Source organism: Brachyhypopomus gauderio, unplaced genomic scaffold (genome assembly GCF_052324685.1).
Source record: "Brachyhypopomus gauderio isolate BG-103 unplaced genomic scaffold, BGAUD_0.2 sc37, whole genome shotgun sequence".
Lineage (NCBI taxonomy): Eukaryota > Metazoa > Chordata > Actinopteri > Gymnotiformes > Hypopomidae > Brachyhypopomus > Brachyhypopomus gauderio.
The window spans coordinates 3,452,453-3,472,680 of NW_027506867.1; the positions used below are offsets into that span (position 1 = coordinate 3,452,453).

General features: G+C 44.1%; 2 long non-coding RNA genes across 12 annotated transcripts in view; one reads left to right on the top strand and one right to left on the bottom strand.

Annotated features, from left to right (window-relative positions):
- The window catches only part of LOC143485563 (uncharacterized), a 97,971-nt gene that overhangs the window by 76,167 nt on the left and 1,576 nt on the right, over positions 1 to 20,228 (bottom strand). For 4 of the 10 annotated variants that reach the window (XR_013122932.1, XR_013122935.1, XR_013122928.1 and 1 more), the window contains exons 2-3: positions 19,777 to 19,815; positions 18,021 to 18,144 (exon numbers count right to left, since the gene is read on the bottom strand). This is a non-coding gene — a long non-coding RNA (uncharacterized LOC143485563). Of the gene's footprint in view, positions 1 to 5,037; positions 5,251 to 18,020; positions 18,145 to 19,776; positions 19,858 to 20,228 lie in introns of all 10 variants that reach the window. The other 6 variants (XR_013122936.1, XR_013122934.1, XR_013122939.1 and 3 more) reach the window with 4 other exon arrangements.
- LOC143485716 (uncharacterized) lies at positions 11,745 to 16,338 on the top strand. 2 transcript variants are annotated; one of them, XR_013123005.1, is made up of 3 exons: positions 11,745 to 11,798; positions 12,954 to 13,091; positions 15,693 to 16,338. It is a non-coding gene; the product is annotated as an uncharacterized LOC143485716 (long non-coding RNA). The 2 variants fall into 2 exon arrangements; XR_013123006.1 differs by lacking the exon at positions 11,745 to 11,798 and adding an exon at positions 12,554 to 12,637.

Genomic DNA, 20,228 nt, shown 5'->3' on the forward strand with positions numbered 1-20,228 from the left:
GGAGCTTTGTCTTCCATGAGATTTTAAGCATGGAGTTTTGAGTCGAGCCAAGCTTGAGATTCTGAGTGCTCGTTGTATGGATTGACTTTTGACCATGGACATCATGTAGGGAGAGGCTAATCTGTTTTTGGCTTTGTAAGCAAGCATCAAGGTTTTATATCTGATGCGTGCCAGTGAAGAGAGTGTAGCAGAGGAGTCACATGTGAGAACTTGGGGAGATAGAAGACCAGTCGTGCTGCAGCATTCTGAATTAGTTGTAGCGGTCTGATGACCCGTAGAGGAAGACCTGCAAGTAGGGAATCCAGTAGTCCAGCTTTGAGATGACTAGAGATTGCACAAGCACTTGAGTAGCTTCCTGTGAAAAGAAGGGTCGTATTCTCTGTATGTTGCAGAGAAGAAATCTGCAGGATCTGGTCAGCTTTGAAACATGTGTTGAGAAGGATAACTGGTTGTACAGCGTTACTCCCAGGCTTTGAGCAGTTTCTGATGGTGGTAACAAGGGTTTCTCAAAGGAAACTGTGAGGTTGTTGTGTGGGTTTGGGGTTCCTGGAATGCACAGAAGCCCAGTTTTGCTAGGCTTGAACTTCACGTGGTGAGCAGTCATCTATGAAGCAATATCTGCCAAGCATGCTGAGATACGCCCAGAAACCTGGGTGTCAGAATGAGGGAAGGAAATAATTAGCTGGGTGTCATCAGCATAGCAATGATAAAAGAAATTATGAAGCAAAATAATGTCACCAATGGAACGAGTATATAAAGAGAAGAGGTCCTAGGACTGAGCCTTGGGAGACTCCAGTGGAGAGTTTACATGGATTGGATGTGGATCCTCTCCATGTTACCTGGTAGGAGCGGTCTTCTAGATATGACTGGAACCATTTCCTAGCAGAGCCAGTCACACTGAGGCTAGAATGAACAGAGAGGAGGATGTTGTGGTTGATTGTGTCAAAGGCTGCAGAAAGATCTAGAAGAATTAAAACTGATGATAGCTTGTTAGCCTTGGCTGAGATTCTCGGTCATTGCTTTGAGGGCCATTTCTGTTGAGTGTGCCCGTTTGAAGCCAGACTGATTAGGATCATGGAGTTGGTTCTGGGTGAGGACTGGTCATAGACTGCTTGTTCCAGAGTTTTTGATAGAAAAGAAAGAAGTGTTACCGGTGTGTAGGTGTTCATGTCAGAGGTGTCAAGTGTTGCTTTTTTCAAGTTTGGTACCACCTTTGCCATCTTGAACACGGTAGGTACATGACCCAAAACTAAGGAGTTGTTGTTGATTGCTGAGATGAATGGAAGGAGATCTATTGACATATTGAGATCTGGATCCAGTGGGCATGTAGTAGGATTGCTGGAATTCAGAAGTTGATGTATCCTGTCTGAGGAGAGAGGGGAGAAAGAAGCCAAGGAGTTGAGTGTTGGGTTAGAGATATTAGTAGGAAGTTTGGGAACTGGGGAGAAGGACTGATGGACTGCTGCAATCTTCTCTTCAAAGAAGATGACAAAATCCTCAGGAGTGAGAGGATGGAGGAGGGGTTGAGGCAGGGTAAAGGAGAGAAGAAAAAATACTGAATAGCTTGTGTGGGTTGGATGCAGATGATTCAAATTTCTTTGTGTAGTAGGCTGACTTTCCTGATGTGACTTCCAATGAGAACTTTGAAAGGAGAGATTGATATGAGCTGAGGTCTAAATCTAGACGACTTCTCTTCCATCTCCTCTCTGCAGTTCTTAGATCTCTCCTGTGACTGCGTAGCACTTCAGTTAGCTAGGGGTGGATAGGACAGATCTCTTAAGCCAGGGAGAGGGAGGACACAGAAGATTGATGGTTAAAGAGAGCGTAGAGAGGAAAGTATTTGTGTCCAGTGAGAGAGAAGACAGACAGTTCTGGTGAGGAAAAGTGGACAAAATAGTAGCAGCAAGGGTTGAGGGATCGATGGAGCATAAATTTCGGTGACAGTAAGAAGAATGTATGGAGAAAGTGCGAGTGAAAATGGCAGGGAGGGAGAAAGAAAAGGATAGGAAGTGATAGTCTGAGAGGTGAAGTTGGGTGACTGTAATGTCCGATGTTCCGATGGCTTGTGTAAAAACCAGGTCTAGAATGTTGCCTGCTCTATGAGTCGGAGGGGACGGGTTGATGACGAGGTCAAATGACAACAGCAATGGAAGGATGCAAGATGAATGTAGTTTGTCGGATGGAAGGTTGAAGTCAACAAGGAGAATGAACGGGTTTGCTTCAAACTTTAAAACCCTACATTGCTACAATTACCAGACATAGCCACTCTGGGGGTAGCTCTTCTGCACTAGAGTAGATCCAATAGAGTAGAATACAATCATCATCATCCTGCTTGCAGAATAATTATGCAATGTAATTTTTTTATTAATTTTTATTTGTATAGTACATTTAAAACCAAAGTGCTTTACAATAAAAGAGCATGACTCCAATCACACAAGGAAACACATTAATACAGACTTAAAGCTACTCAACACATAAACAGCACCTAAAGGCTGTGATAAAGTGATAAAAGTATGTTTTATGTATGTTTAAGTCTAAACATACAGAGCCTTGAAGCAGACTCTAGTATAGTTTATGTCTTATATCAAACATAATATCACTAAGCCCTCTGATTCTGAATTCAGGAGTGCCACAAGGCTCTATACTACAGTCTGTCCTTTTTTGTTGTTATATATGCTTTCCCTTGGTCAAATTATCTATGAACACAACATCTCTTTTCATTGTTATGCAGTGATCTGTAACTGTATTTATCTTTGACTCCAGGAATTCATTGCCCTCTAGAAAAGACTCAGTGAGTGTACTGTGGATATTAAGAATTTGATGACCCAAAGGTTTCTTCGATGAATGATTGTAAAATTGCATTTTTTAGCATGGTCCCACTACATTTTCTAGGAGTTTAGAGGTTAAAAGAGATTGTTCCTTCACCTATCAATACCCAAAATTCCAACACAATGTTCAAGATGCTCAATGAATTTACTATAGGCCATTAATGACTTTCAAAAGAGCAGACTTTGTGCTGTGAAAAGTTATAAAGCTTGAAAGGAGTTGGAAATTTTTTTATTATCAAGGAAAGATGCTAAATGAGGAAGCTTGGATATAGCCCAAACTGGGCTTATTTAAGATCAACTGAGCCAGTGCATGCTTAAGGCTGGAAGGAACTATGCCTGAAGCTAAACTTGCATTAATAATTGTCCCATAATCCATGCCAATTATCTCAAGTCAGAATGGAACAGAGGCAGCAGGAGGCGGGAATAGAACTGCAAAGTGTTTATTTTCTATTGTGTACAAACACAAAAAGAGAACGCAGCTCTAAGCACAACTGAGCAAAGGCACTGAAATAAGCAGCCTGCTAAGGCAAACTAGAAATAAATGTCTCTATCGAAGTCCAAAAAGCTTGAGCGTTGCTCCGAGTTCACCGTGACACGAGAGGAATGCACAGCACTGGACGGCTGTACCTGCAGGGCTAAAAAGTGCAGTGGCTGATTATGAACAGGTGTGCCAAATTAATAATCGGTTGACTGGGAGCGAGGGAGTGACGTGTTTGAGGTGGGGCTGTGTGTGGGTGTCTCACCAGAGAATCTGGGCCAGCCTACAGTGACAAAATGTTTCCTTAAATAATCAGGCTTGAAGAACGTCAGCAGGAGAGGTAGAATGTTTCATGCAAGAAACAACATATAATAACTGGGAAAACAGGACTCAATTGAAATAGATCAAAAGTTGGATACCCCACTGATAAATAAAAGGCCTAATCATATAAGGTGGTATCTTGATCAAACGTTTCCAACTTTAGCAAGGTAAAAATCCAGAAAGGCGTTACAAATTTTTTAAGAAAGCTGGATATTAGGTAGTGCCATACCACACAATGACTTAGGCCACTTGAGCAGAGATTTCTGGCTGGTAGGTAGAACATACCTGGCTGGTAATCTGGTAACATACTGATTGGTAGTTCTGGGCAGAACATACATGGCTGGTAATCTGGTAACATACTGATTGGTAGTTCTGGGCAGAACATACATGGCTGGTAATCTGAGCAGCCACTTGTTCCATATAACTCTAAATATAAAATGGCTTTGGGAATGAGAACTGAAAAAGTCCTGAATAGTTATGATGGAAGCGTGGGTACTGCAAGGGGAACAAAGATTTGTACTGATTTCCTAGCAGTATTATGAACTTTCTTATCAAAACTCACAATTCACATGTTGATTCACTGGTAGTTTGGTTACCAAACAAACTGTTTAGCTGTAGATGGCGCACGCCTTTGTTTTTCGGCTGTAATGCCAAATCAATAAATCTCTGCATGACTTTCAATATTTCTTAATGAGCAAAATTGTGTAAGCAGACTGCTGAAGTTTCTTCACTACACTTGATCTGTGTTCTGCTGTTTTCATGATGCTCTTATTTCAGACTGAACTCTCAAGGCCTTCCCTCAGGGTTTCTCCCTCTTGCAATTTTTTTGCATGATCACAAAATTACAGCCATTTTGATTTAAAACTGCTTTGAAATACTACTCAACTACAGCTACGACCAGAGCAGTACGACGCCCTGCCAAGTCACCAGAATGTTTGGTCTCCACAACTCCATTGTATCTTTTCTCAAAGTCCAAAGGGGTTGTGAAGTAGACCGATGTCTCCCAGTTTGTGGTCCCTTTATAGAAATTTCCAGAAGGCTGCGCTGCCTTCTGTCTCAATGCATCAGCAACATTTTGTTCCAAAGATAACTGCGAGATGGCACAAGGAGTTTCACCTTAATGCCCCCACTCATACAACCATCATCATCTTGAGGCTTGAATGTTTAGCAGATTTATTTATTTTTTGGGGGGGGGGGGGGGGGGGGTCAGTGCCATGTGAGACGGCACTGGGTGGACAGTATGCACTGGAGCAGGGAAGGAGCCAGACATGCTGAATCCTTCACTCCCTGCATTCCTTGACAAGACCCGAACAACTTACAAAACAGAAAAACTGACCAACGCAAGAATCAGACAAAAATGTCCCTCTCACACCCCTACAAATTCCTTCAGCAAGTTTCTAGATGTCCTACCGTGTTTCGATTAAATTATGCTTTGATGAAACGGCATTTTCCTGCTGTTTTTCTCTTGTCCACCCTGTGTGTTTTGTACCCTCTCTGTAGGCCGCTTGCTCACGCCGTACCTCTGGCTGGCAGGCCTGCAGTGGTGCAGTGGGGGTGGGTCAAGGTGTGGAGGTGTTATTTACCATCCCAGCCCTCTCTTCTCCAGACAGGCTCTAACAGTGCCTAAGAGCAAAGGGAGATATAAAGAATCACTTATCTCTGAACTCGGCGAAACCCCCCCCCCCCCCACCTCTCTCTGTCAAGTCTGCAGTGTAGCACTACTGGAAATCCTGTAATCTGCCCCGTTTATCTTTCTTTCTATTTTTCTTTTTTCGCTCTCTCTCTCTCTCTCTCTCTCTCTCTCGTAATGATTCCACTATTCCCTCTTTCCCAGCACACCAATGATTCTGACCCCAGGTTCCTGTAAATGCCCCTCCCACAACGATGCCAGTGGGAAACCCAAAGCTCGAGGAGCGTAGAGGACGCTCCTTTTCTCCGTCTTCAGAGCATTTACCACAGTGCTTATTCCTGCCCACACGAGTCCCAAAACGACATGTGGACAATGGAGGCTAGCCAGTCCAATCTCACTTTGGTAATTAATGGACTGAATTCTGATTGGTCCTTATCCAATACAAGAGTCAAACAAGGTTTAACAGCATTACTCCCCAATACCCGGTAAAGAGTCATGATTTATCTCAATAAAGGTGCATGGCTCGTCACTATAAAACGGTAGATGTATATTTAGTGTCCACCCATGTCTCCTGACAGGCAGTGATGGCAGTTTTGTGCAGTTCAGGGCTCGTTTACGTTCCTGGGAATCAGGGCTACAGTTGCTCCTTTGAGAGGCGGTAATGGGGGGTGTGATGGGGTCTGGGGGTTTTGGAGGTTCTAGCGCCCCTGCAGCCGAGCCGTCTCTGAATGCTCGGACGCTCACGGCGCGTCGGCGTGTAATCGGCACCACTGTTTGTTTTCACACAGCGGTTGGCGTGTAGTGGTGCGTCAAGGAGCTCGGGGGGGATCAGAGGTTAAATGGTTGGATGGTCCTGAACGTGCCATTTCAGTGGACTGGCGTCATGAGTATTCTGTGCTTCAGAAGAATTATGTGCGTGTGTGTGTGTTAGTTGGTGACATTCTTTTAAACAAGAGTTTAAAGCAGTCAAGCAAAATGGAACCATACCCTTCCCCAGCACACCACACACACACACACACACACACACACACACACACACACACACTGTCAGAAGTCTGTCAGAACCAATCCAGAGAAATTCTTTCAAGTAAGAATCCGACAACACTTGTAACTGTTAATGGAGACTAATTGAGGAGATCTTTCAGAGCTGAGAATGAGTAATTGCACAGAAATACACACATACACACATGTACATAGATGAACAAACACACACACACACACACATACACACACACAGAGCCAGGTACTTTCCATCATCTCCTCCCTCTGTGCATGTATGTTTTTTCATAGCTCATACGGGACGTTTGAATAGCCAGCTGTATACACTCCACCCATCCCACCTCTCAGTCTTCCTCTCTCTCTCTCTCTCTCTCTCTCTTTCCCTTTCTTTCCCTCTTACTCTGCGTCTCTCTTCTTGTCTTCTCCGCCTACATCCTCCTGTCCTCCCCCGCATGCCTCCTTTCTTGTGACAAAACACAGGAGAGAGAGGGAGAGGAAATAGAATGAGACTGAGAGAGACAGAGAGAAATGGAGAGGTAGAGAGAGACATTAGGATGTGGAGAGGAATCTGTTGGCAAACCCACTGTCTCATTTTTTCATTTCCTGTCCTGGCCCCACCAAATCTACCGCCTTTTGACAATTGGAAACAGAGCTCTCTGTTTCTCTCTGTCTGTCTCTCTCTCTATCTCTCTGTGTCTGTCTCTCTGTGTTGTCTCTCTCTCTGTCTCTTTTTCTCTCTGTGTCTCTGTCTCTTTCTGTCTCTCTCTTTCTCTCTGTCAAACCAAATCAAAGGTGCTTCATTGGAATGATGAAATAAAATACTTATGTCAAAGCAATACAGTATATGTTATATTATATATATATATACAGCATGAACAATAAATTCTCTCTTCTCATCTCTTTTCTCTCCCTCTTTTTTGCATTTCTCTTGTCAGTCCATATTCCCATCTTTCTCTTTCCCCTCAGAGATCCTAGCAGTTGACACTCCTCCTACTGTACTAATGAGGGTGATTTTACTGCATTTCCTATAAATAAGGTCCCCACCAATCTTGCCCTTGCCCTAACCCCTAACCCCTAACCCCTAACCACTGTCCTGCTTAGCCTCTACTTTTGCTACTGGACCGGAGAGTTATCCCACTCCCCCTCTCTTTTCCTCTCTCTGTATCTCCATGTCTGTGACCTATAATGCCACACTCATGCCCCTCTGTTATGCATGAGACTGTTTATATAAAACACTACAAATGATGCTTTGGAATAATATTTATACAGTGTTTACTATAATTGCTGTCGGTTTTGGCGTCTATGGTAAGAGGATAAAGACAATGAACCATATAAAGAATACAGCTTCAGGCAGAGCCAAGATGGCCATCTTGCTGGGAAGGAAACGTGAGGTTTGGGTCTTGCTGAGATCCACTGAGGCTCAGAGGGGGTGATATTCCTCAGCGAGAGAGCTTGGGGGACTTGGGAAAGAAGTGGGAGTGAGAGAACTTCAGGAGATCCAGACAGATTCAGGGAATGCCTGCCAGACATGGAATTTGAAACCTGTATGCAAAATTCCTTTCTGCTTTTTGTTTGTGTATGATCACGGCTCTTGCGAGAAAAGCTTGTCCACGTTTGGGACAGAAGACAGAGAGAGAGTGAGAAAGGGCACGGGAACATTGATGGGGCAGTGCTGAGGAATGGTGACTGGGCAATGTGACATCAGGCTGTGAAGAGTCAGAGAGAGAGAGAGAGAGGGGGGGGGTGGGGGGGAGAGAGAGGGAGAGAGAGATGGAGAAAGAGGGAGAGAGAGAGAGGGAGAGGAGAGATGTGTGTGCAGCTGGAATAATAGTACTGACCAAAGCTCCTCTCTCTCTGTCACACATTGTTCTCTCTTCGAGGAAAGCGAAAGCTGAACTACTTCTGGACTTAACCATTCCATTTCATTAATAAAGCAGTAATGAGATTTATTCAAAGTTCAAGTAACCTGATAGACAGTACACAGACACTCACAAACACACACATACACACACAAAACAGTGGCCTGCTCTCTACCCTGGGGTTCCAATTGGGTGGGTGTGTTGGGGGGTTAGTGAGAAAGAGAGAGAGCAAGAGAAGAAGAAGAGAACTCTAGAGAGAGAGAGAGAGAGAATTGGAAAGGAAGGGGGAAAGAATGGAGAAGAGAAGGAAAGCAGAATTGAAAGAAAGGAAGAAAAAGTGATGACAGGATAAAAGAATAGGGGAGAGAGATTTGAAATGAGGAAGGAGTGAGCAAGACAGGGTGGAAGAGAGGGGAAGAGAGAAAGGAAAAATGAAATAGAGAAAAAATAGAGAGGAAGAGAGAGAATTGAAGTACAGAAGAAAATGAGAAGAAGACAGTGAGAGAGAGAGAGGGAAAGGAGTGAAAGAGAGAGGGGATGATAGAGATAGAGAGAAAGAGAGCTGGAGAGAGAAAGATGAGACCTCTGTTGACCATAAACAGATATATTTAGCTGCAGTGTGAACGCTTCACCCAGAGACCTGCTTTTAGTTTATTCATTTAGCTTTTTTTCAGAGAGAATCTTCCCACGGTCTCTGCATCAGGCAAAGGAGGAGGAGAGGGGGGGGAGGAGGGGGAGAGGGGGGGGAGGAGGGGAGAGGGAAGCGGAGGGGAAGCATCGAGGAGGATGAGAACCCCAAACAAACGCTGAAATGTGTATGTGTGTACACGTGGCCTCCACCTGCCTGACCTCTCATTGGTCCCTCTCTCTCTGATGCCTGTGATCTCTATGCTCATACCAAACATCCCTGCCTCATCATTTAATCACAAGGTCCTAAAAGAACCAGTGGTCGTGCATCTCTGTGTTTATTTCCCTGGTGGTGCATACATGAGGCCCCACTGCTGTGGTCTGTCTAAACCAGGCCTATGCAATGCCACACATTTGCCATTTGGATATGGAGGCACTAATGTCATATAATATATTGCCAAAAGAATTTGCTCACCCATCCAAATTATTGTAATCAGGTGTTCCAATGTCTTCCATGGCCACAGGTATATACAATTAAGCATGTAGGCATGCAGACTGTTTTTACATTTGTGAAAGAATGGGTCGCTCTCAGGAGCTCAGTGAAAAGTACAGCGTGGAACTTCCTCGCTCCTAAATATTCAACTCTCAGCTGTCAGCTGTATTATAAGAAAATGTAAATATTTAAGAATGACAGCAACTCAGTCACGAAGTGGTAGACCACGTAAAACTGATGGAGCGGGGTCAGTGGATGCTGAAGCGTATAGTGTGAAGAGGTCGCCAACTTTCTGCAGAGTCAATCACTATAAACATTCAAATGTCATGTGGCCTTCAGATTAGCTCAAGAACAGTGCTCAGAGAGCTTCATGGAATGGGTTTCCATGGTTGAGCAGCTGCATCCAAGCCATACATCAATCAAGAGTTGTAATGTTATTACTTTAGCTTAGCTTGCTAGGATGGACACATTATTATAGAGTTGTATAAAAACGTGAAGGACAGCTACCCAACGCTCAAAGATAACTAACTAGCTAGCTAACCGTAGCTCAGTGATTACCAGCTCTGTGATGTCACACTACAGTACAGATTAGCATCACTACAGCTAAGATTACAAACAGCGTGTGGTCTAATAGCCTAAAGTGCTAGGGCACTCTTGCTTCCTGTCTCTGTTGGAGTCCAGCAGATTAACCGCAACCTGCTTTCTAATCTTCCTCACAAGGTAAACACTGCAATGTAATATTTCTGAGAGCTAATGTGATGGATGGGTTTGGAGTCACGGGGGCACTGAGTAGCAGTCAGTAGAACAGGCGTATAGTAATGGCAGGAGTGCTGAAGGCTGATCCCAGAACAGCAGGAACAGGTCAGAGTTTGTGTTACTGTTCGACTGTAGCTGAGGGCATGAGGCTGGGGGTGGGGCAGGGGGTGGAGCTAGGAGTTGGCTGGGGTGGGGCTATGAGTAGGGGTGAGGGAGGGGTGGAGCTAGGAGTGGGGGTGGGGCTGGCTGAGGAGCTAAAAATAAAAGACAGGGAAAAAAAAGTAGGCAGCGGGGCCCCAAATCCAAAGGTTTAAACTTTCAAAGACCAACATTCGATCTCCCTCACACTACACATACAGAGATACAAACACACGTAGACACACACACACACACACACACACACACACACACACACACAGAGAGTACAGAGAAATAGCAATGTAAGAGACTGAAGGTAAAAAGTTGTTTCTGAAGCTTTGCAGTCATGGCGACTACAGCTATTTCAAGAACAGGACCCACTGTACTGCACTGCATAAGCTCTTTGTGAAGATGTTGCTTTGTCAAATTTCTCTGTCAACAGTGACCACTTCGTTATGGGACAGTAGCAAACTGGTCAGCAAAAAAAAACAATGTCATATTTTCGAAATCCTGTAAACCAGTAAGTCGATAACATGACCAGTTCAAGAGACGTGGGTTCAGGCGGTCACTTGGCTGATTGAGACAGAGTGTTCTTTTTGCATGCTTCATGGGTGACTAACTGTTTTTTTGCTTAATGTGGGGAGGTTGTGCTGTATGTGGTTAATGTAGTAATTGGCATACAGACATAAGAACCAGCAGACACACATAAACACACAGACATGGCTCACCCAGTAGACTATTAATATTAGATCACAGACATAATTAGCCACATACAACACAGAAAGGCAACAGCACTGATTTCACACTACGTCTTGAAGTCATTAGTCGTCTTCCTGCTCAAACCATGTCTGACCGCCTTTCTCTGCACCCTTGTGTGTGTGTGTGTGTGTGTGTGTGTGTGTGTGTGTGTGTGTGTGTGTGTGTGTGTGTGTGTGTGTGTGTGTGTGTGTGTGTGTGTATGACAGATGCAGTGTATTTGCCTTGGCATAGAGCTGGGCCTAGCCTGATGGAGATGTGATGGAGTGACCTCACTTCAGGACCAGAATACCACCCTGCCTTTTTTCCCGGCGTCATCTGTCATTTGGGCGTTCTCCGTCCTCATGTGTGTGTTTGTGTGTGTGTGTACTGTATTCTTTAACCCCTCTTGCAGTTTGTAGTTTGTGGTGCAGTGCTTTAAGTCAACCATTGTTGGCCTATTTAATTTAATATATCTACATTTTGGTAATTAATGAGATGCCCACAGTTACCAGTCTAATCTAAACAAATACAAATCTCTTAAACAAGCAAATTACAGTTCTGAGTTCACACAGACTAGGGAGATAACACTTTTAAAGTCAAACACACACACACACACACACACACACACACTATCCAACTCTGATTACTCTGCTTGCATTGCGATTACAGAGCATGTTTTTGATTATGGTCGACAACATCTTATCATACTTGGTCAGGCATAAAAGCTGGCATCGGACAAATGCGAAATGTGTGAAGCAATCCAATCTGTCTGAGTAAATATTCAGTAAAATGGCGTTCAAAGAGCAAAGCGTGGGAGATCCCATGTGCGGCCTCCTAAATGGGAAGAGCACCTGGGTGTTAACAAACAGTGTGACCACTCACATTGTTGACCCAGTCGTTGTGGTTACTGCTCTGCGTATCACAGATGAAGGTAAACTCATTCTCTTCATGGGAAAAGCTAACTGTTTGGCGTCCACACCAAGCTTTTGATGTACTGAGGTTGCTTCTGGGTGGGAAATTGTGTATTAAGTACGAATATGTTTTAGTGCAGGTCAGCTGTAAACACATTAACTGTAATTAGTATGAGTAAATAAAGCAGCGTATAGATTTTCTATTTAGAGTTGTCTTTGAGATGTAATCTGTATTATACATATTGATTCAGATATAAACTGTTCTATTTGAATATTCCTTTTTTTCTGAATACTGTGTATTCACACAATACTGGTTAGTGTTTCCTGAATACTGCGTATGCACACAGTACAGATTCGTTTTTTTCGGACTGTGAGCAAAGTACAGGTTATTTATTTTTTCTTTTATGCCATCACAGAGGAAACCAAAATGTTGAGTGAACACCACACATGCCAGCACAGGAATTGCGAAACAGTCATATCATATTAGCTGCCTTGCTGGCCACAGATATCTGGATAAACATGATTCGGTTGTCTTGTTGCTAAGAGCCTGCCTGAGCCGGAGCTGGACTCTATGTGCGCCGGCGATCGGATCCAGATGTGTTAATGGAACTGCATATGAGACCGGAGAACTAAACGGAACACGGAAGCGTGTGGTGGCCCTGCTGAAATCCAAACCTCTTGGCCGGAATGCCAAGCATTCTGGGTCGGCCTCCCAGCACAGGCCCTGTTCTAAATGAAACAGAGGGAACATTCTGGATTCTCCCTCTTATTCCCAGTCCCTTCTGCACTAGAGAAAACTTTATGTATTACCTACGAAATGCTTAAAAATGCTCACAGAGGCTTGTGTATAACACTTTAGGTATTACCTACGAAGAATGTTTTTGTATAACAGTTTACGGCACTATGATTGGAGGATATTTCTATTAGTGAGAGTTGCATGTGGATTAGATTGTTGCTTATACCTCCGGGAATGTTCCTTTCTAACTACACCGTGCTTGTATCTGATCGTTATTGGTAACCGAATCTTGCAGCACTTGTGGTGAAACTGTCATAGTGATATGCCTGCGTCATTCTTTCATGCTCCGTTGTAAGGATTGTTGTCGTGTGGTACCAGCTAGCGGTCCACAGGCGTGGTGCGATGAAGTCTGAATGGTGTCTTTGGCGGGCTCTTGTAGACGTACTGGGTTTGAGGAGACCACAGAAGGAGAGTGAGATGGGGAGGTGGGAGGGGCTGGCTGCACTCCAGCGCCGCCCCCCCCGAGCCAAAGGTGGGCCGAGAGGGACGGCTGGACGCCGGCCCGAAACAACACTGTGTGAGTACACGACAGGGCCGTGCTACACTGCGGTGTGTGTGTGTGTGTGTGTGTGTTGATGGGTGGGGATGTGGGGAGGTGTGCGCGCATGTTTCTCTAGCCGCGTTCTCCTAATCAGCTATTTCAAAGGTCATACAAAGCATCACGCTCTTAAAGTGTAAAGTGTGCTGCACAAACAGCTGTGCAGTCACACATTGCCTGCATGCATGCCCTCTCGCATTCTCTCTCTCTCTCTCTCGCCCTCTTTTTCTGTCTCTCTCTCTCATACACACACACACACACACGCACACACACAGACATACAGCTGTTATAACAACAGTGATCAATGCACTCCAACTCTTCACCAACTTTCTCTCCCCGTTTTTATCCCTTTTTGTTATTTAAGCAGACAGACATATACAGATACACATTTTCACACACTCACACACACACAACACACGTGTTCTCCTTTATATGTCAGCCTTTTTGTCTTTCTTAAACACATGTAAAGTGTCGTGTAATGAACGTAAGCCTGTCTGTGCCTGGTATCAGATACTGTTTCCACAAATAAAGGGCTGCTGTGCACAGAATGTTCTTGCTTTCATAGCAAATCAAGACGATATGTGAAGAGAGAAAACAGCAGCTCCACGTACAGGCGCCGATTCCATTACAACATGAAGAGAATAATGTAGCTCCAGAGAGAGAGAGAGAGAGAGAGAGAAACAAGTAGGGGAAAAGTAGGGAAAAAGGAGTGTGTGTAGGTGTGTGTATGGGTGTGTATGTGTGTTTGTTGTGTGTATGTGTTCATGTGTGTAGGAGTGTGTTTGTGTGTACAGGGTGAAGTGTGTGTGGGCGCACATGTGCGTAAGTGTTCAGTACCCCAATAACACACATGCATACATCCCAGTGGAAATATAGAGTGATGATGTAATAAGCAGCAAAGATATTGGGCTGTATAATGCAGAAGCCTCCCAGGACAGAACGGCTGATCTGGAATCAGTTTCCCATTGTCTGTACAGTGCTCAGTTGCCAGCAGCTAAAAGCCACCTCCAGGATGAGGTCTTTAATAGCCCCAGTGTTATATGAATGTGTGTTCGTGTGTGAGAGAACACAAACTTCTCTCAGGCCTTCAATTTAAATATGCGGTGATTGAAGAACAGCACACAGCCACATTACCACACGCCCAGTTCTTGCTTTCCAAGCTCTGCTCTGAGCTCACAAATACAGCCTGTCTGACACTCAGAAGAAAGAGAGAGAGAGAGAGAGAGAGAGAGAGAGAAAGCAATAAGATAAGATGATATGATTGAGCGACAGAGAGCAGCAGGGACACACAGGGACAAACAGAGACAGGAAGAGATGAGATGCTTTGAGGTCCAAGAGGACAGACAATCATAGAGACTCCAGTGTGGGCCCTGAGAGAGAGAGAGAGAGAGAGTGTGTAGAGAGAGAGCTGACACCCTCCAACGTCTCAGAAGGTTATCCTCTAAACCCCCAGTTTAGTTACTGTTTCGTTACTGTAGTTATTACCCGTATTCACACTTTCCTTGTCCCTTTCACTGTGCTACTATGCTCACACACGGCGCTTGACCTCCTGGAGTAACGGATACTCGCACACTCTGCGTGAACTGTCACACATGCTGTGGTTGCTGTGGCGACCGATGGACTCGAAGACAAAAGATGAAGAGGGATAAAGTTTTTCACTCTTAATGGAGTGAGTGAACCATGTTGTACATTTCTGTTGGTTTTAAGGAGAAGTCAAGTGTGGGTAGACAGGTAGTTTCTCCCTGTCTGGTATGTGGAGGGTGTGTAGCAAGGAGGCAGCAATTTACCACTGAAAGTGTCTATAGCATTTATGACTCACAAGAAGTGAAATTCACAAGAAGAATTCACAAGAAGAATTAAAAGGTTGGTATTAAGTTGATGTGGAATTTGATATGAGTAATAAGAGTGAACTATAGGGTTTTCAGGAGTCAGTGAGGCAGTTGTACTGAGCAAAGAGCTGTACTGTGTGTGTGTGTGTGTGTGTGTGTGTGTGTGTGTGTGTGTGTGTGTGTGTGTGTGTGTGTGTGTGTGTGTGTGTGTGTGTGTGTGTGTGTGTGTGTGTGTGTGTGTGTGTGTGTGTGTGTGTGTATGACCATTAGATATCACCTCACTAAGATAAGATAGTCAAGAAGAACTGAACCACAACTCCACCAGACTGGTATTGATACTGATTAATATTCAGAATAGGATTCAGTAAAGAATTCAGTAGAGGTAAACTGGTATCATGCCAGTGCTAATATAACTGAACTGGGAAGAGGATCCCAGATGAGTATCTGTAGTGGTCCATCCAGAGACTGGACTTTACAAAGATGATACAGGACCAAAATATCCAGGTTCTCCGTCTCGTTTCTCTAAAACGTTGTGTACTTCACTGCGACTGACAATTGTGAAGTTTCTTGGTCAAATATACCCTTGAGTACACTTGAGTACAATTTTGATCTCTACATCCCTTACACTGCAGTTACTCAACTGAAATCATCTTTGGCTACACACACACGCACACACTCTAGAGCTTGATGCAGGGGCCGACTACATGGTTGTGATGTCTCATTTTACTCCTGCTGCCCGTCTTGGTTCCAGACGTCGCCTGGCATGGATTCACCCTTCTGGGTTCCCACAGGGGTGGCCTGACCCCTCAGCCTTCCCAACGAGAGTGCAGCCCAGCTGGGACTGTGGGCAGCACCCTGACCCCTACCACTGCAGGCCTCGGTGGTCAGGGATGGCCTTCCTGAGAAAGTTCATCATGTTTCATCATGAGAATGATGCCCTCTCTGCAGCTGGCTACATGAGACTTAGGTCCAGTGTGTAATTTGCAAACATTAGACTGTGCCAGAGCTGTGATTCTCTCAATGAGTCTGATTAGTGAACCCTGAGATCAGATAACCTAGAGTCTACTACAGTAAGATAGTACTAATCCAGATAGTATTGGATAAGTACACACTCACTGATTAAATGCTTTTAGGTCTGGACTGAAATAAGATATGAGAATGTACTAGAATGGTATGGCTGTGACTTCTTTCATTGGGTGTGCATATTGAAACACGATGATCCCCTCAGTCCAGGGCATGAGATAAAGTGCAAAACGTATGACAAGATGCAATTTTTTGTCACCATAACAACAAGTGTGCAGTTTATGCTTTTAACATAATCACCATAATACCAATCACCATAATACCATTAAATGCAGCTCAGAAGAGCATTTTGCTTCACTGGAATTCTAAGGGAATGTATGAATATCCCATCTGGCCATAATGCAGAGCTCTGCTTTAATGGCAAATATGAACAATGCTGAAATCGAATCAGAATACAAATTCTTTAATTAAAAAAAAGTTGAACTTGATATGCCTGATTGATGTGTACAGACTCACATTGACATGATTGAAAAAGTGAAAAATGGGAAAAGGGAAACAGAATCTACATTAAAACTGCTGTCTTTAAGGGAAAATCCCTCATTCCAGAGAACTCGTTTCCTCCTCTCCGCCAACAGAGTTTCATATCAGTTGCGTGTTTTCACACAGTCCGAGGCCTCTAGTGGATGACTAAGTCTGTGTGAGAAGGTATTAAAGTATCAGATGCTGCTTGATATTGTGTGTGTGAAATAACTGAGCTGGTTCATGTACTCAGTAACAGACTGATGTACAGACAGGTACTCAGTAACAGACTGATGTATAGACAGGCACTCAGTAACAGACTGATGTATAGACAGGCACTCAGTAACAGACTGATGTATAGACAGGTACTCAGTAACAGACTGATGTACAGACAGGTACTCAGTAACAGACTGATGTATAGACAGGCACTCAGTAACAGACTGATGTATAGACAGGTACTCAGTAACAGACTGATGTACAGACAGGTACTCAGTAACAGACTGATGTATAGACAGGCACTCAGTAACAGACTGATGTATAGACAGGTACTCAGTAACAGACTGATGTATAGACAGGTACTCAGTAACAGACTGATGTATAGACAGGTACTTAGTAACAGACTGATGTACAGACAGGCATTCAGTAAAAGACTGATGTATACACAGGCACTCAGTAACAGACTGACGTACAGACAGGTACTCAGTAAAAGACTGATGTATACACAGGCACTCAGTAACAGACTGACGTACAGACAGGTACTCAGTAAAAGACTGATGTATACACAGGCACTCAGTAACAGACTGACGTACAGACAGGCACTCAATAACAGACTGACGTACAGACAGGCACTCAATAACAGACTGACGTACAGACAGGCACTCAATAACAGACTGACGTACAGACAGACACTCAATAACAGACTGACGTATGGTCAGTGACAAGTCGGAGGCTCAGTTTTGGAACCCTCAAAAGTTCCTTTCCAGTACAACTAAAAGTGAAGCCTATTGCTACTTGGAAGAGGCAAGATGCCTTCAAATGCATTCAAATGGATCTTGTGTTGAGTGCGACTGACCCTGACTTAGCACTGAGGAACTGTGGCTGAGATGGAAACTGGTCGGGTCAGATTCAAACAGTTTTCGGTCACAAATGAAAGACCTACGGCTCCACAATGTGTTCCCCACCCCTAGTGGAAGTGGTTAAAGGAGGAAGAAGTTATCTGAATTGGAACCAGACCATGAAGACATGATACTAGAGTGTTTCTTGGGCTATTTCAGATACTATGTGCATTTACATAAATAAATGTAATTCCTGAACATAAAATTTATTTCAGGTTAGGAGAAAACAATGGTTTCTCTCACTTTCAGTATTAATCCTTTATTCTGAAAGCTTTATTTGGTGCAATATGGTTTAGTTTAAGATTTTATGCAGTTATGAAAGGCATATGGGGACAAAGCACAAGGGTTTTGAGAACAAAGTAACAAAAGTTTAGGAATTACGTTAACAGCTCAGTTCCTAAAACAACTGCATCTCCACTGACCATGTTTCCTGTATGTGAAGGGCTGGCACTGGAGCTTGCCGTGATGCAGCTCCTGTCCTCGATAGGCAAGCTACATCTGGAAACCGTCACCAAAATATGAAACATTTTATGTTTTCAGGGCCTGCTGATGACAAGAAAGAGGGCGAGAGAGAGAAAGCAAGAGGAAAGAGAGAGGAAAAAAAAGGTTCACACGGATTGATTTAGCGTCTGTCACCTTAAACTAAGACTAACCAGACGACACAAAGAGCAGCTAATTTTACTCTGAGTGTAATTATGGGCCAGGCTCTGACCCTCGCGCGGCTGCATCTGAGCATAATTACACGTTTTAGAGGTCTGGATCACAAACCCATCGTAGGTTGAGGGACCTACAATTGTAATACGCTGCGGGCATTCAGATCCCGAAGGAAATAGCGCAAATAGAAAACGCTGATAAAAATAGGGTTGGTTTGTTCTTTCTCTTTGTAGTCGCAATGGGCAAATTATATGCAAGCGCCCAGATCAGTAACACGCCAACAAAGAGCTTGTCATGTTGTCAAGCTATTCGTCCTTTTTCTGCTTGGCACAAGGGCATAGTTCTCGCAGGAAAAATAAAAAATAATGTTTCACAATTTACTTTTAACCAGCACTGGTAAACGAGCCCCGCATGTGCCAGTGTCGTTTTTAAATGTGTGTGTTCGGCATCGCTCCATCTCTTAGCCTCTTGCAACACAGCAGGCTGGTCTTCGTGCTCGGTTCCCAAACACGGCATGTGGCTTAAGTTCAGTTCGCAATCATTGAAAGGTCTGTAATCAACACTCAGCTGGGACGTGACCCCCCACACACCTGGGATGGCTCCAGCAGTTCTGGCCTTGGTCCCATACGTTGACACAAACAATTTATCTGCTTTCGTTCCCAAACTCAGGAAGAGAAAAAAAAATCTTTTTGGCTTTTGATCATTAATAAATCAGACCCAGTGCACTCCACCCAACTGCAGAGAAAGTCTATGCCTTTCTGTTAAACTTTTTTCCACTGGGGAAAAGGGTAGATTGATGCTTAGCGTTGCTCTATCTGTGGTTAAGTGAACACACGCGCGCTCTCACACACACACACACACACACACACACACACACACACACACACACACACACACACACACACAGTAATTTGGCATGATTTAATGAAGGGCGTCCCAGAGAATGATGTCCAACATTAATGAGAACCATGCAGGCCTGAGCCAACTTGATACAGGATCCAGTAGGGAATGTCATGGGTCCCAGCAGCAATGTATCATAAAGTACCACTAAAATTTTCCAAAGAGCAGCATTTTGCTGTAGCTATTTTATTACTACTACACAACAGCATGTGTGTGTGTGTGTGTGTGTGTGTGTGTGTGTGTGTGTGTGTGTGTGTGTGTGTGTGTGTGTGTGTGTGTGTGTCTCCTCTTCTGCTTTCACCTCTGACTATCAGTGAAAGACAAAACCACCCTAAAATACCACAAAACACTCACTTCCACTAGCACCATGCTAACAGCTCGCCCTACATAATCCAAACACTGCAGCCAGATAGGTGTCATATGTAAGGAGAGCAGAGCATAGGCCCAGCACAGGCGTACGGTAGGCCGACCCTAGAGCCAGCCAGAGTGAGACATATACAGCCAGAGTGAGACGTATATACAGTGTGCAGATGTATAAACAGTGTGTACGTGAAGAGTTAAGCTGTCCCACAATCAGACACTAAATGGAGGTTAATTCTGTAAAATGGGCGACATCCTCCTTACCTTTGACCTCTGACTCCCTCTCCGCTCAGCCTCCGTGACCTGCATGTGGCAGTGATCAGAGCCAATCAGTGAGGAGGAACTCTGATGGGGAAGAGGGGAGCTAATGGAATCCAGGCAAAGAATATATATACACACACACACACACACACACACACACACACACCACAAGTATTATCTACATCTTGCCAACTCTTACAAGGTTGCAGCTCCTTGGTCAGAGAGGAGTTCTACTCTGTTAACCCACTACCCCAGAGCTAGTTGTTTTGTTGGGTGATTACAGATAGAGTGATGTGTGTCATGAGTCTGGAGGGTTTTAGCATGTGATTCTATGCACACAACATTCTTTCATTCTTTCTGTCTTTTTTCTCCATTCTTCCTTCCTTTCTTTAAAAATTCTCTCTATCTCTCATTCTCTCTCACACACACACACACACAGACACACACTCACACAC